The following is a 13072-nucleotide window of genomic DNA, read 5'->3' as shown; positions in this document are numbered from 1 at the left end:
GCAACACTGAAATTAAATTGTAGATACATTGTTTATTATTCCACTTCATTTGATCTCCCTATACTCTGTTACAGTGAAGATGAGATAACCCACTAGTCAAATAAAAATAACTATAAGCATACAAAAATAATCTTGACTGTTATCCTTATATCTCTCAAACACTCTGTGTTTGGCAGAACACTTTGATCTTAACTTCACAAAGTATGTCCACTCATTCTGATTCAACCACAGACTGCTTTGATTTCACCTCGTTCATTGGCTGAATTATGCAGCCAATCAGAAAGCTTCTGGAGCATGTTACACTCCAAAGGAACCAATAGGCACAGCTAGATATTTGCATGTCTCAGTAATTTCAAAAACAGCAGTGTTAGGATGTGGAGTGCAATTGAATTTCTTCTCAGTCTTAAATGGTTATTGTAGAATAGGGAAAAGATTACAGTGCAAACTGAATAGTAGTGCTAAAGGTCATCTGTTTGTTTGTGCTCTAGTTTGCACTCTGCTGCCTAGTGCACTTTTTTGCTTGTAACGAATGGAAGAAGAGATTCACCTGTGTCTATCAGTTTGATTGCTGGCAGAAGTTAGTGCCTTGTCACTTATCTTTATACTGCTGGTATCTTTCTAATTCTGAGTCAGAGGAGGGATTTAATTATTTCTGCCTTTGCTGCTTGCTTCTTGCTGGTAAGCTAGTGAGCCTCATTGGAAGTTTAGACACCAGTCATCTAATTTTCTAAGTCTGTACTGGACCAATAGCAGATATATCCAAGTAAGCCTGTTCCTGTGTAAGTTACCAAAGCTGTGAGTGTATATGTGTGTGTGTGTGTGTGTGTGTGTGTGTGTGTGTGTGTGTGTGTGTGTGTGTGTGTGTGTCTGTTCCACAAACCTTGCAGAATTCATTTCTGGTGCACTCATGTAGGTGTGCACCTGTTAGCACCCTTAGGGTTCTAATTCTTTAGGGTGTGCCCCCCAAAAGGGCAAATTTATGCCTTATGTTCTGATTTGCTGGTGATGTACATTCATGCATAATCTAATTTTAAGTACAATGATTTTGCAACCTCTGCTATGAGCTCTGATGGTCCCCGATATGATTTTGAAAGCAGAGAGGCTGTGGGGTATGGTTAACTTATCTTTCAAGAGCCATTTGTATTTATTTATTTTATCTTTTTTTGGATGGAAGTGTTCAATTTCTTTCTATTATTTTAACCATTTAAAAAGTGTCGCTGCAGGCCTGCTATTCCAGGTTGTCCTAGAAATCTCCTTTTTGGGAGGTAGATATGCTTTCACTCACTGATAACAAACGACATAACCGTGTGACAGCATTTGTTCATGTACTGATGCCTCTGTTCATATTCTGATAGTGCTTATGTGAAAATCCATCAGTTAACTAATAAAATGACATAGCGTGTCCCAAAATATTATTTTGGTGTTACTGGATAAAGGCTTCTTTTAAGGGTAAGTTGAAAAATGTTATTACATTAGTTCCTAACCTAACTTCACCATGGTGACTACACAACAGATTTAAGTTTAAATTTCACATTAGATATGTTTTCCCTGAATACCTCACATCTGAAGCATCAAAATTTGTATTTTCCTGATGCAGTTCATAGAAGAGATTCACAGCACTCATAATTGTTTCTTTCTTACCAGCACATCGTATACAGGCTGGCAGTGAAGAAAGAAGCATATATAGATAAACATATGTGATTGAGTTCCATTTTGATGACAGCACACCAAACAAAAGTTTGTTGACAAAAAAAAAAAGAAAAAAGCTTAAGAAATACTTCCCTAGGTAAAATGGGGAACAAAGTTTGCTATACTTTCCCATAAAAGAAAGTTTATCTTCTGCACACTTTTGTTAAGTTTCATCACTTCTGACATTACACAGCTTTGGAGGGGTGGCAGCAAGTTCACTAAAATATATCATAAATAAAATTATACCAACAACCTGTGAAAATGAACCAGCAACAGATATCTAGGCCCTTCAAATTGTGTAAAAAAACAGCTTTAATCCATCATTTAAAAACACAGAAAATAATAAAATTGCAACAAGATAAACACTTTCATTCTAAATTATCTTCTGTGGAACTTCATCAGAATTAAAAATCATCACACTCAACTCTTTTTGAATAATAAATTAATGTATCATGTGACATAGACAGACCAATGCAATACAATTAATCATTTGAACAATTAAGTTAACAAAACATCATGCATGGATAGAACAATTGTCATTGATCTCTGGAAAACTCATGACATTCAATCTAAGTTGCATTTCAACTCACATTTATTTAAATGTTCACTGACAAGAAAACCATGGGCATCCACTTTAATTTGCTCTATAACCATAAAACCAAACTTATGCATGTTGAATTCATTTATGTGCCTGAACAATGCGTTTGTATTTTTTTCCTTTCCAATATTTATTTTATTTAACATTTGTTAACCAAGATAGTCCGACTGGGTGAAAAGCCCATTTTCAGTGGAGGTCAGGGGAGAAAAGCTCCACATACAATTTTGCATGGTTTAGAGAAGAAAAAAACAAAAAATATGAACATCATAAGACCTCTTTACATCATAAGAGGAAACATTTTATAAACAACATGAAAATTATAAACATCATAGGTACATTACTAAGCATAGTGAAGAATTAATAAAATTAGATTACATTGTTATGGAGACTAAATAGATTTAGGTAGGATAAGTAAGTACACAAGGATAAAGGAGCAAAGAGAAAGTTATGTACAGTATGGATGAAGAGAAGTAGAATATGGTGAGAGAAAGTAGGGAGAAGTAGTAAAAGAATTGATAATAGCCAAGAAAGGAGGGGGGGTGCAGGCTAGAAGAGTGAATAGACAGGAAAGGAAGAGAAAAAGGATGAAGATAAGGGGAGCGGTAACGTAGGGAAGAAATGTTAGGCAGGAGGAAGAAATAGAGAGAAATAGGGTAGGGATAAGATATAATGTAAGTGCATGAGAATATAAAGGTGGCATTTAGCTGGAGAAGAGGAAATGAGTAAGTAAGTGTGTTGGATATAGAGGAAGTGGAATGCTAAATAGAGGTTGAAAAGATTAGCCAGATAAGTGCTCGTATATTCTTTCTTTTAACCTTCTAGAGGTTTTCCCTATATAGAAGGCAGAACAAGACTTAATAACTATCTAAATATACCACATTTTAGGAATCACAGGAAAAATGACCCTTTAGTTTATATGTTTGCCCTCAACAGTGAAATTGTCAGATCTTATAATGTATAAGCATTGGGGGCAGCATCCACATTTAAACATGTCCCAATTACTGTTAATATTATGGGATCTATATTCACCATTTTCTAGGAAATTTCTAAAAGCTTTTCTTTTTTTATATATAATGCAAGGTCTATCACCTGTTTTAATTCTTAACGTACTATCATTCATAAAAAAATTCCAGTTCTTATTTATACAATCTGCTATGGCTTTACTATCTAAGGTGACAGTCATAACACATAGCCTATTACCTTCAAAATGATTAATTAATTGTATTGCATTGATTAAAATAGGTCACATGATACATTAATTTATTATTTAAAAAGAGTCAAGTATGATGATTTTTAGTTCTGATGTAGTTGCATTCAGCTTGTTGCAATTTTTCATTATTTTCTGTGTTTTGGATTAATGCTGTTTTTTTACACATTTTGAAGTGCCTGGATATCTGTTGCTGGTTCATCTTCACAGATTGTTGGTATCGTAGTGTGGTGTTCCTCTGTGGTTCTAAGTTTGTTCCAGTATGTCTCATCAATAAAACTGGATGTAATTATGTCAACATTCAGCTCATGCTGTGTATGTTTAAAATGCAACACACAAATGCTGAAAATGCTAATGTCATGAACCTACATTTCTTGAATGTCCTTTTAGTGTTGGCCATTGTCAGTTATGTAAACAACTATCATTATATATGTCAAGGTCAAAATATTATTTATGTACCTATGTATTTGCACATTTACTTAGTAGCTTAAAAGAAGGTTCCTTACTTGCTACAAGTTTTATTCGTGAGAGAGGTTCATAGGAAGACAAGAAACATTTTTATAACATTGTTGAAAAAATGCAAAGGCTACAAATATGATTTTCAGTATTTTTGCAAAAGCTTACAGTACAGACATCATTTCCCAACGTGGGCAAGTGTTCTTGATGAGCTATGTTGCATCCAAGTCAGTTGTTCTTTTTTGTACCAGATAACAAATACAGCATTTGAACTAATAAATTACACTAAAGCCACAAGCAAGCAAATATTTAACAGTATCATATGGTCTTTGTTTCTAATTCCAATCCCTGGGATTCAGAGAGATTATTACCACCAGTACTAATTGGCTAACATGGATCTGCCAATTAACTCAATGCCAGTAATCTTTGATTCAAAGAAAAGGTGAAGCTGCAGTGAGGAAGACCCCATTAATAGCTATTTACCATGTATCTGTATTAAACACTACCCAGCTTGAACTGACCTTGCTAGTGTTCGCCTTACCAGCCCAGTCACAACAGTTGTAGAGCCATCTCCCTCACACACACACACACACACACACACACACACACACACACACACACACACACACACACACACACACACACACACACACATATACCCCCACACACACACACACACATATACACACACACACACACACACATATACACACACATACACACACACACACCCATATACACACATACACACACACACACACTAGAGTGATTTTGTGACTGTCTCTATAGTGTTATTCTGGTGCCAGTGCTACTTCTAGTGAGAGCAACTGACCAGTTAGCCATTAGCTGCTGCTCCACTGGATTATTGCATTTGTACTGGCTTCACAGATGATACTATTGTCTGTATTACGGCCAGTGCCCACATAAAGTCATAGAGGGAGAGGCCTCTAAGTTGCTTATGATTACTGTACTGCAGCAACCTTCTGAGTAAAGGCTTCAACAGCATAGTAAGCCTTTCTGAATCCCAGAAAAATGCTTTACTCCATTAAGTTGTATGTCTGGCCATGCAATATGTTTCTCAAAGTTCTGAGCAGACTCTGTATATGTTCTTCTCAAACTCATTTACATCCTGCTGATCCTGCTGCTTCATGGTCTGATACTATACTATAGGAAATTTCTTTCTTTGTGGAATAAAGGCCTTGCAGTAACTGTCAGAGTTAACAAAAGGAACAGTACAGATAAGCCTATTTTGGCAGTATGCAGCCATGCAAGATCAATAGTCACCTTATCAGCACAAAAGCAAAGAACGCTAAGGATGTGTGACTGTTGCTTCCAGAAAAAAAGTAAACATTAACTCCCATACATACATAGATGCATACATACATACAAATATTTTGCACACAGGCCAATATAGCAAAATAGTTGTTATCATAATAAGTATCCAGCTTGTTCTTAAAAATATCGAAAATAGTGCTTGCTTTAATGCAATTTGGTAGTCTATTGTGTGCATCAGCTACTCTGTCAGAGAACCAATTAGTACACTTCTCATTCCTATAGAATCTTCTACATAGGATGTCTGATGATTCTCTAGTACTGTTTGAAAGTCTCAAACATCCACAGAGATAGATGTCTCTAAATGCTCTATATACCTGAATAAGGTTTCCTCTTAAATATCTATATAGGTTTATAGGCTCATAGGTTGGTACTAGGCTATTGGCTCTAGGGCCTATATGAGCCTAGCCAAACGGTACCCTGGCTTTTGCCACCCAAGAAAATTATTTTCCTGTGCCCCTATCAAGCAGAGCCACAGAAGTGATCCCCGGGGTGAATTTCCTATCTCCAATCCAATCATCAAGATTTTTCTTGAAGAGTGCTAATGAGAAGCTTTGTTTGATATAGATAGGTAGTTTGTTCCAGAGTATGGGACGTCTCTGGGACAGGAATCTATCCCTCCAGCATGTTCTGTTTATTGTGGTGACAAGGTTTAGGTCCCTAGAGCATGTAGCTTGGAGGGATTGGGATTTCTTTATGTGGAACATGTCCAACAGCTCTGGGTTTGACATAGCTTTGTATGTTAGGCAGAGATCGCCTCTGAGTAGGCGATATGCGACAGTGTAAAGCTGGAATTTTTTGAGATGGTCTGCGTAGGGCATCTTTTTGAGGCCAGTAATCCTCTTTGTGAGGTATTTCTGTGGCCTTTACAGTTGCTGTAGATGTCTTGTGAGGTACATACCAAAAGGTGCGTTGTACTCTATAATGGGTCTAATGAGTAGAGGGGAACAATGACCTCTTTTTTCCTGGATGAGAAACCTTTTGTGATGAGGTGTGCCACATAGAAGGATTTCCTGACTACTGTGGCGATGTGATTATCAAAGGAGAGACTACTGTCCAACTGTGTCCCAAGGTCTCTTATCACACTTTCAGTGTTAAGTAGACTACCGCCTATGTGGTAGTTCATGAGTACAGAGCTTGTACCATAAGGGATGACAATGCACTTTTTGGCACTGTGCTTGAGGCCATGGCTTTGACACCAGGCAACTGTCTCAGTGAGGCCCTTTTGTAGGATGTCCACATCATTAGGAGTTTTGATTATGGCTGCTAGTTTGCAGTCATCTGTGAAATCTGTTAGCCAAAGACCTTCTGTGTTAGTCTGTACTTCAGAGAAGTTGATACCAAACAGGACAGGACCTAGGACTGATCCCTGTGGTACTCCACTTGTCACTGGTCTGAATTTGGATTTAGAGTCTGCTACTTTCACAGTGTGGGCTCTGTCAGTGAGCCAGTTGGCAACCCATTTTGTGACATACGGATTTATACCTAGTTTAGTGAGTTTATTTATAATTCCAGAGTGGGGGTGGTGTCGAAAGCCTTGGTGAAATCGAGATAGGCTGTGTGAACCACCTTACCCTCATCTATGGCTTTGGTGACCGCTTCAAAGAAGTCTATCAGGTTTAGGAGACATGATCTGCCTTTTACAAACCCGAACTGGGTAGGGTCCAGAGTTTGGAGATTGCCAATGTCATTGTTTGTAAGTTTCATGATGATACATTCCATAGCCTTGCAGACCAGGCTCATCAGGCTAATGGGGCTGTAGTTCCTGGGGTCCACGGTGGCTCCCACTTTGTGGAGTGGGATAACCATTGCTGTTCGGCATTCAATGGGCACAAAGCCTGAGGTGAGGCTATGGTTGAACAAGGTACATAGGTGTGGTGCCAGTTCGTTCTGCAGTTCATGTAGAACGCAACCTGGGATGTTGTCAGGTCTCATGGATGCTGTGCTCTTGGCTTTGGAGAGTGTTTTTTACCTGTGCAGCTGTGATTACAGGAACTTTGCATTCTTCCGGTATAGAGATGGGCACTTTAGGAGATGAGAGAGGGGTAAAGTTAGCATTGAACCTATTTGCCAGGATGTTGGCAATATCAGTTGGTTCTGTATATTTAGTGCCATTGTGCTGTAACTCAGAACAGATCTGAGTGTTGCCATTGAGATTCTTGACATAGCTATAGAATGCTTTGTGGTTGTCTTTAGAATCAGTGGTGATTTTGTTTTTGTAACTAGCTTTGGAGGATTTTATGGGGGATCTCAGCTTCTTTCTGAGGCTGACCACGGAGTTCCTCCAATCATGGGATTTTACTCTTTTTTTGCAATAGTTTCTTTCTTCTGTTGTAGAGTTTGTTTATAGCAGGGGACCACCAGATTGGCTTCCCTTTTTTGGAGGGTAGCATCTTGGTTCTGTTAGGGATTGCATGATCCATGCACTCATGTAAGTGCTTATAAAGTGCAATTGTATAAGATTCAGCAGTCATACCTCTATTGTCCATCAGCATGGGTGTCGTGAAGTTTGCCACTTCTGTCTTAGGAAGTGTGAAGTTGGCTTTGAAGAAATTTTTTCCAGTGGTTTCCCTAATGGGGGGTGATGTGGATGTCTAGGGTGATTTGCTTGTGGTCGGATCTGACCAACGAGGAATTGACCTCTGGTGTGGAACACCAGTTGCCCATGTTGGTAATGACCAGGTCTAGGATATTCTTGCCCTTGGTGGGGGTGTGGATAAGTTGATCCAAGGTGTTGGAATTTATGAATTCCAGAAAACGTTGAACACAAGAGTTGGTACATGAGCAGTTTTCCCAGTTAATGGTGGGGTAGTTGAAATCACCCATTATTAGGGTGTTAGGTTGTACCCTAATATTTTCCAGTGTATCAAGAAATGAGGAGTGGGAATCCTGGGGCATGGTGGGAGATCTGTAGCAAACTACAATTTGGATTGTGGCCTTGCCCAGCGTTAGTTGCACTTGGATAATCTGGGATGCATTATGCTGAGCAACTAGCCTGGAGGTGTGGATATCCTTAATGAATATGGACATGCCTCTGCCTTTAGTGCTTCGGTCCAGGTTAGGTGGCCGAAAGGTGTGGTATGAATTATAGCCTGGTAATGCAGGGGTGCTCTCTGGAGCCTTGAACCAGGTCTTTGTCACTGCACAGATGTCGATGTTCTCCATTTTAAGGAGTGCCTCGAGTGAGTGCATTTTGAGGTTTAGACTTCTAGCATTAAGTAGCATTACCCTCAGATTTTGCTTGTTTGTACCTGTTATGGTGGTGAATTTGTCAATTGAATCTTGCCTAAAAAAGGCACTATAGGGGTGGCAAGAGCCTTAGCCAGTATCCGGAATCCCAAGGGCGACAGGTGCAGGCCATCTCTGGCAAAGCATCGTGGTTTTTCGATCATGTCATCCCAGGCAGACAGATACTGGATCCCCTTAGAAAGACACCAGAAGCTTAGCCAATTGTTGAAGTCAATCATTTTGTCCTTGTACTGTGGTATCATTCTGGGTGATGGCAGGATGCTACTCAGGGTTAGGGTCATACCTGCCTGGGTTACAAGATCGGACAGCTCCTCCATGTCTCTTTTCATGTAGTCCAGGGAGGTACATCTCAGGTCATTCACACCAACATGGACAATGACAGAGTCATATTTGTACTTGTTGTGGAGTGACCTGAGTGCATGCATTATGTGGTGGATCCTGGCACCTGGCAGGCAGCTGACAGTAACTTTCTCCTTGTTTAGCCTGGTGAGTGGAACATCAGTGTGCCTGACTATAGAGTCACCTATAACTAGAGTGTTGGGTACATTGTTATGCCTTATGGGCTGTGGTTGAGTGGCACACTGAGTTTGTGGGCTATGTGTCATTTGGGTTGTGTTGGGGGGTGGAGGTTGCTTGTGTTTCTGCTTTGGAGGTCCTTGTTGCTTGGGTAGATTTTTTTGAGAGTATCCACGAATGTAGGTGTGTGTTTTGTGTTTCTATGTGTGTGCTTTGGCGGTGTAGGTTTTGAGGGACTATGTGATGAGTGTGGTGTGGTGCAAATGTTTACCCTCTCCTCTTGACTGTCTAGTCCAGTCTTTGGTGAAGAGAGCTTTGCTTCCAGTTTGGCTATATAAGTGCATTTTTCACAGGTTGTAGTGTTGGATGGTCGGAGGAGAGGGTTGTCTGTGTACATGAGGCAATTGCTGCATTACCACAAGATGCTCAGATTCATCAGGTAGACAGGAGAAAACACCGGCAGCTGACCATTAGACATGCCTGGATAGGTGCTTATTTATTAAGTACTTAAAACTGTTTTCCTCTAGACAAGTGAGGAAAGTTGATTGCCGTAGTAATTTGTAGCTTATTTAGTGCTTACAATGAGTTCTGAACAAGTGCTGTGCTCAAAGAAACAGATTTGAGCACTGAAACTAGAAAACTGGCTAGTTCTAAGAAAGAAAATTAAGCTAGAAGGCTTCCCTCCAGCACAGAAAGGCTTGGGAGCTCAGAAGCTTACAAACAGTCCTGGATACAGCAAATCTGTATCTGGACTAGACGACTTACAGGAAAGGCAGGAAATAAGCTTAGAAAATATATATATATATATATATTTTCGTAAAGTGGAAAGGGGAAAGGGGAAAGGAGGAGCAGAAGCTAACTGGGCTGGCCTTCTCAAATGTTCTCCCTGGATTTGGTAGAATGAGGTAATGACGCTAGACTGGGAGGAGTGTCCCAGATCAAATTTAAAGTAGGGGCGGGCAACTGCAAAGCCACCAAGTATAAAAACAGCATACCAATAAGGAGACACTGTATAAGTTCAGATATTTTAGTCTTTCATAATAACTTAAATTTTCAAATCCATTAGATGCCCTTGGTTTATTTCCACTATTCTATTTCCAGTTTACTCATGTATGTTTTCTTATAAGGTTTCCATATTGCCATACTCCAGTTTGCGTCTAATGTAACTAACAATGACTTCATCATTTCTGATTTCCTAGACTTTAAAATTGTATTATACAATCTATAATTGTATAACTGTCATTAACCAATTGGTTGATATGGTTAGAAAAAATCAAAACTGGATCTACCCATATACATAGGTCCTTAAAGGAATCTGTCAGTGTGCTGTATTAAATATTCACCTTTAAATTTATGTCTCCCAAATCTCATATGCACAGTTTTTGATGTATTTATCAGCATATTATTCTCCTGTGCCTAAATAGTAAATTTAGTCAAGTTCTTTTACAGACATGCCCTATCAGTAACACATATAATCAGTGTACCCAATTTCAAGTCATCTGTATACAGCCTGTAGAACACCTCTGATGAAAAAGATACAGCTGAAAGATATATTCTAAACAAGTAAGGGCTTAAGACAGAGCCGTGTGGGACACCCTGACTCTAAATCAAGAATTTCACCTGTCCAGGTGCTGCATGATACTTGCCATGTCCTATTTTTAAGCTATGCAGCTATCCATTTTATCAAGAGTACATCAATACCTAGTTGCTCTAATTTATTGATCAGTGTTTTGTGTATGACCCTTTCAAATGTTGAAGTTAAAGCTATATAAATTACATCACTGCACAATTTTTCATTCATAGCTGTTATTATATTGTTATAGAACATCATGTTACAGGTGGTAATAGATCTATTTTCAACATATGCATGCTGATATATGGTTTCAAGCCCCAACCTTTCCAGTTCTGACAATAACTTACCCAATATAACCTTCGCCATTATTTTTCCACAACATGAAAGTAGACTTAAAGGTCTGTATGACTCTGGGTTTGTCCTACTCCCCTTTCCCTTACAGACAGGTTGAATAAGTGCATGTCTCCAATCTTGAAAAATCTCCCCATATTTATACAACCTAGTAAATAATACATATAATGCTACTGTAAGTTCTTGCTGAAGTGTTCTCAGGTCATTATTACTAATTCCATCTCCACCCTGTGCTTTGTTTCGTTCCAGTTTGCATACTTCTTTTTCAATACAACTAATTTGATTTCAATATCTGAGGTTACTTGGGTGCCACTACAACAACTTACCACCACCTTTGTGGAGCTAACTGTTTGCGTAAGATTTTGTAACTATGTCTATAGGTTCATAGGTGTTTACTAGGCTAATGACCACAAGGGCCTTTTTAAGCCTAGCCATGCATCCCAAATCTCTGGCAAGTTCTGATACCCTTGATAAGTGTAAGCATGGGCCTGGGAGATGAACTATTTACAGGTTACCTGTGTCCATTAGAGACATAGGTGCCAAACCAGGGATGAATTTTTAGTTTCCCTTCCAATTGTCCAAATTGCTTTTGAATTGGGTTAGGGAGGAACTCTGCTTCACATGGATGGGGAGTCTGTTCCATAGACGGGGTGGTCTGTGGGATACATACCTATCTCTCTAGCAGGTTTTATTTATATCACAGGCAATGTTTAAGTCTTTAGAATGGGTAATTATCTTGCTGTTTGTTTTGTGGATATGCAGGAGGTCCATCAGAGTAGGGTATAACAATGCCCTGCATGCCAGGCATAGATCTCCCCTCAAAAGCCTGTAGGAGACATAATACAGAGATAGGGCCTTGAGGGGGTCTGCACAGGGCATTTTACTTACATCCTCAATTCTTTTAGTGAGGAACCTCTGTAGACGTTCCAGTTGTTGGATATGCCAGGTTAGGAACATACCAAAGGGGACATTGCTAGGTCTGATGAATGCCGAATACAGTGGAACAACGACTTCCTTGGACTTAGATGCCATACATTTGTTTATAAGTTGCATAACACAGAATGATTTCCTCACCACTGTAGACACGTAATGGTCAAAGATTAGATTACTATCTATGTGTATCCCTAAGTCCCTGACTACTGCTTCAGCTCTAAGGGGCGGTGTTGTCAACATGAATCTTACCAGGGATGGACGACTTTCCAAAGGATACTGTTATGCATTTCTTGGCATTTAGTTTTAGGCCATGGCTCTGACACCAGTTATTTTTCTGTCAGCCCATCCTGGAGAACATTTGTGTCAGTGTGAGATTCAATGAGAGCTCCTAATTTGCAGTCATCTGCAAATTTAGTCAGCCAGAGACCACTGACTTTGGTTTTGACTTCAGAGAAGTAAATGCCAAAAATGAGTGGTCCAATGACCGATCCCTGCGGGACTCCACTTGTGACTGGCCTCTTTGTAGAGGTAGACTCCCACCTCTAAAAACTCTAGTACTCATTGGTTTCATCTATGGCATTTTGGAAAGATTAAGATTCTTGAAGATGAAATTTGCTCTAATGTATATACTTTTACAAAGCACTATAAGCTTGATTCCTTCTTAAAGTCCAGATCAGGCTTTGCTAGGACCATTCTCCAGGGACTCCTGGACTCTTCTTCTTCCACCTCCCAAATATAGTTAGCTGGGGTAATCTACCCATATAGCTAAGGTTACTGCAGTAGTGATCAATAAAGTGATCATTGTACAGTTGTACCATAACAGAAGATGTTCAAATGATCACTGCTGCATTAACTACTTCCTCCCTCCCTTTATTCCTTATTTGTTTGGGTGTGTTGTTTAGGTAAGGGTGTGGTTGTTTGTTTTTTGTCTTTCCTGGCATTGTCCATTTAGGGATCAGCCTTCCTCTCTACCAAGGTACCTTTCAAAAAGAATAGGGTAAGTTCCTTAATGCCCTGACAAATTTCTCCTAGTAGAAGAAATACCACATGAGGTCTTCTCTGAAAAAAGGCCACTAACTGGGTGGGACTAAACCGTACAGCAAAGAATAAATAAATGTTACCATGCTTCTTGCTATGCTTATTCTACATCTATTGCACACACTCTGGA

Source organism: Protopterus annectens, chromosome 17.part0 (assembly GCF_019279795.1).
Source record: "Protopterus annectens isolate FY-2018-M chromosome 17.part0, PAN1.0, whole genome shotgun sequence".
In the NCBI taxonomy this organism is placed as follows: Eukaryota; Metazoa; Chordata; order Ceratodontiformes; family Protopteridae; genus Protopterus; species Protopterus annectens.
This window is presented reverse-complemented; position numbering follows the sequence as displayed.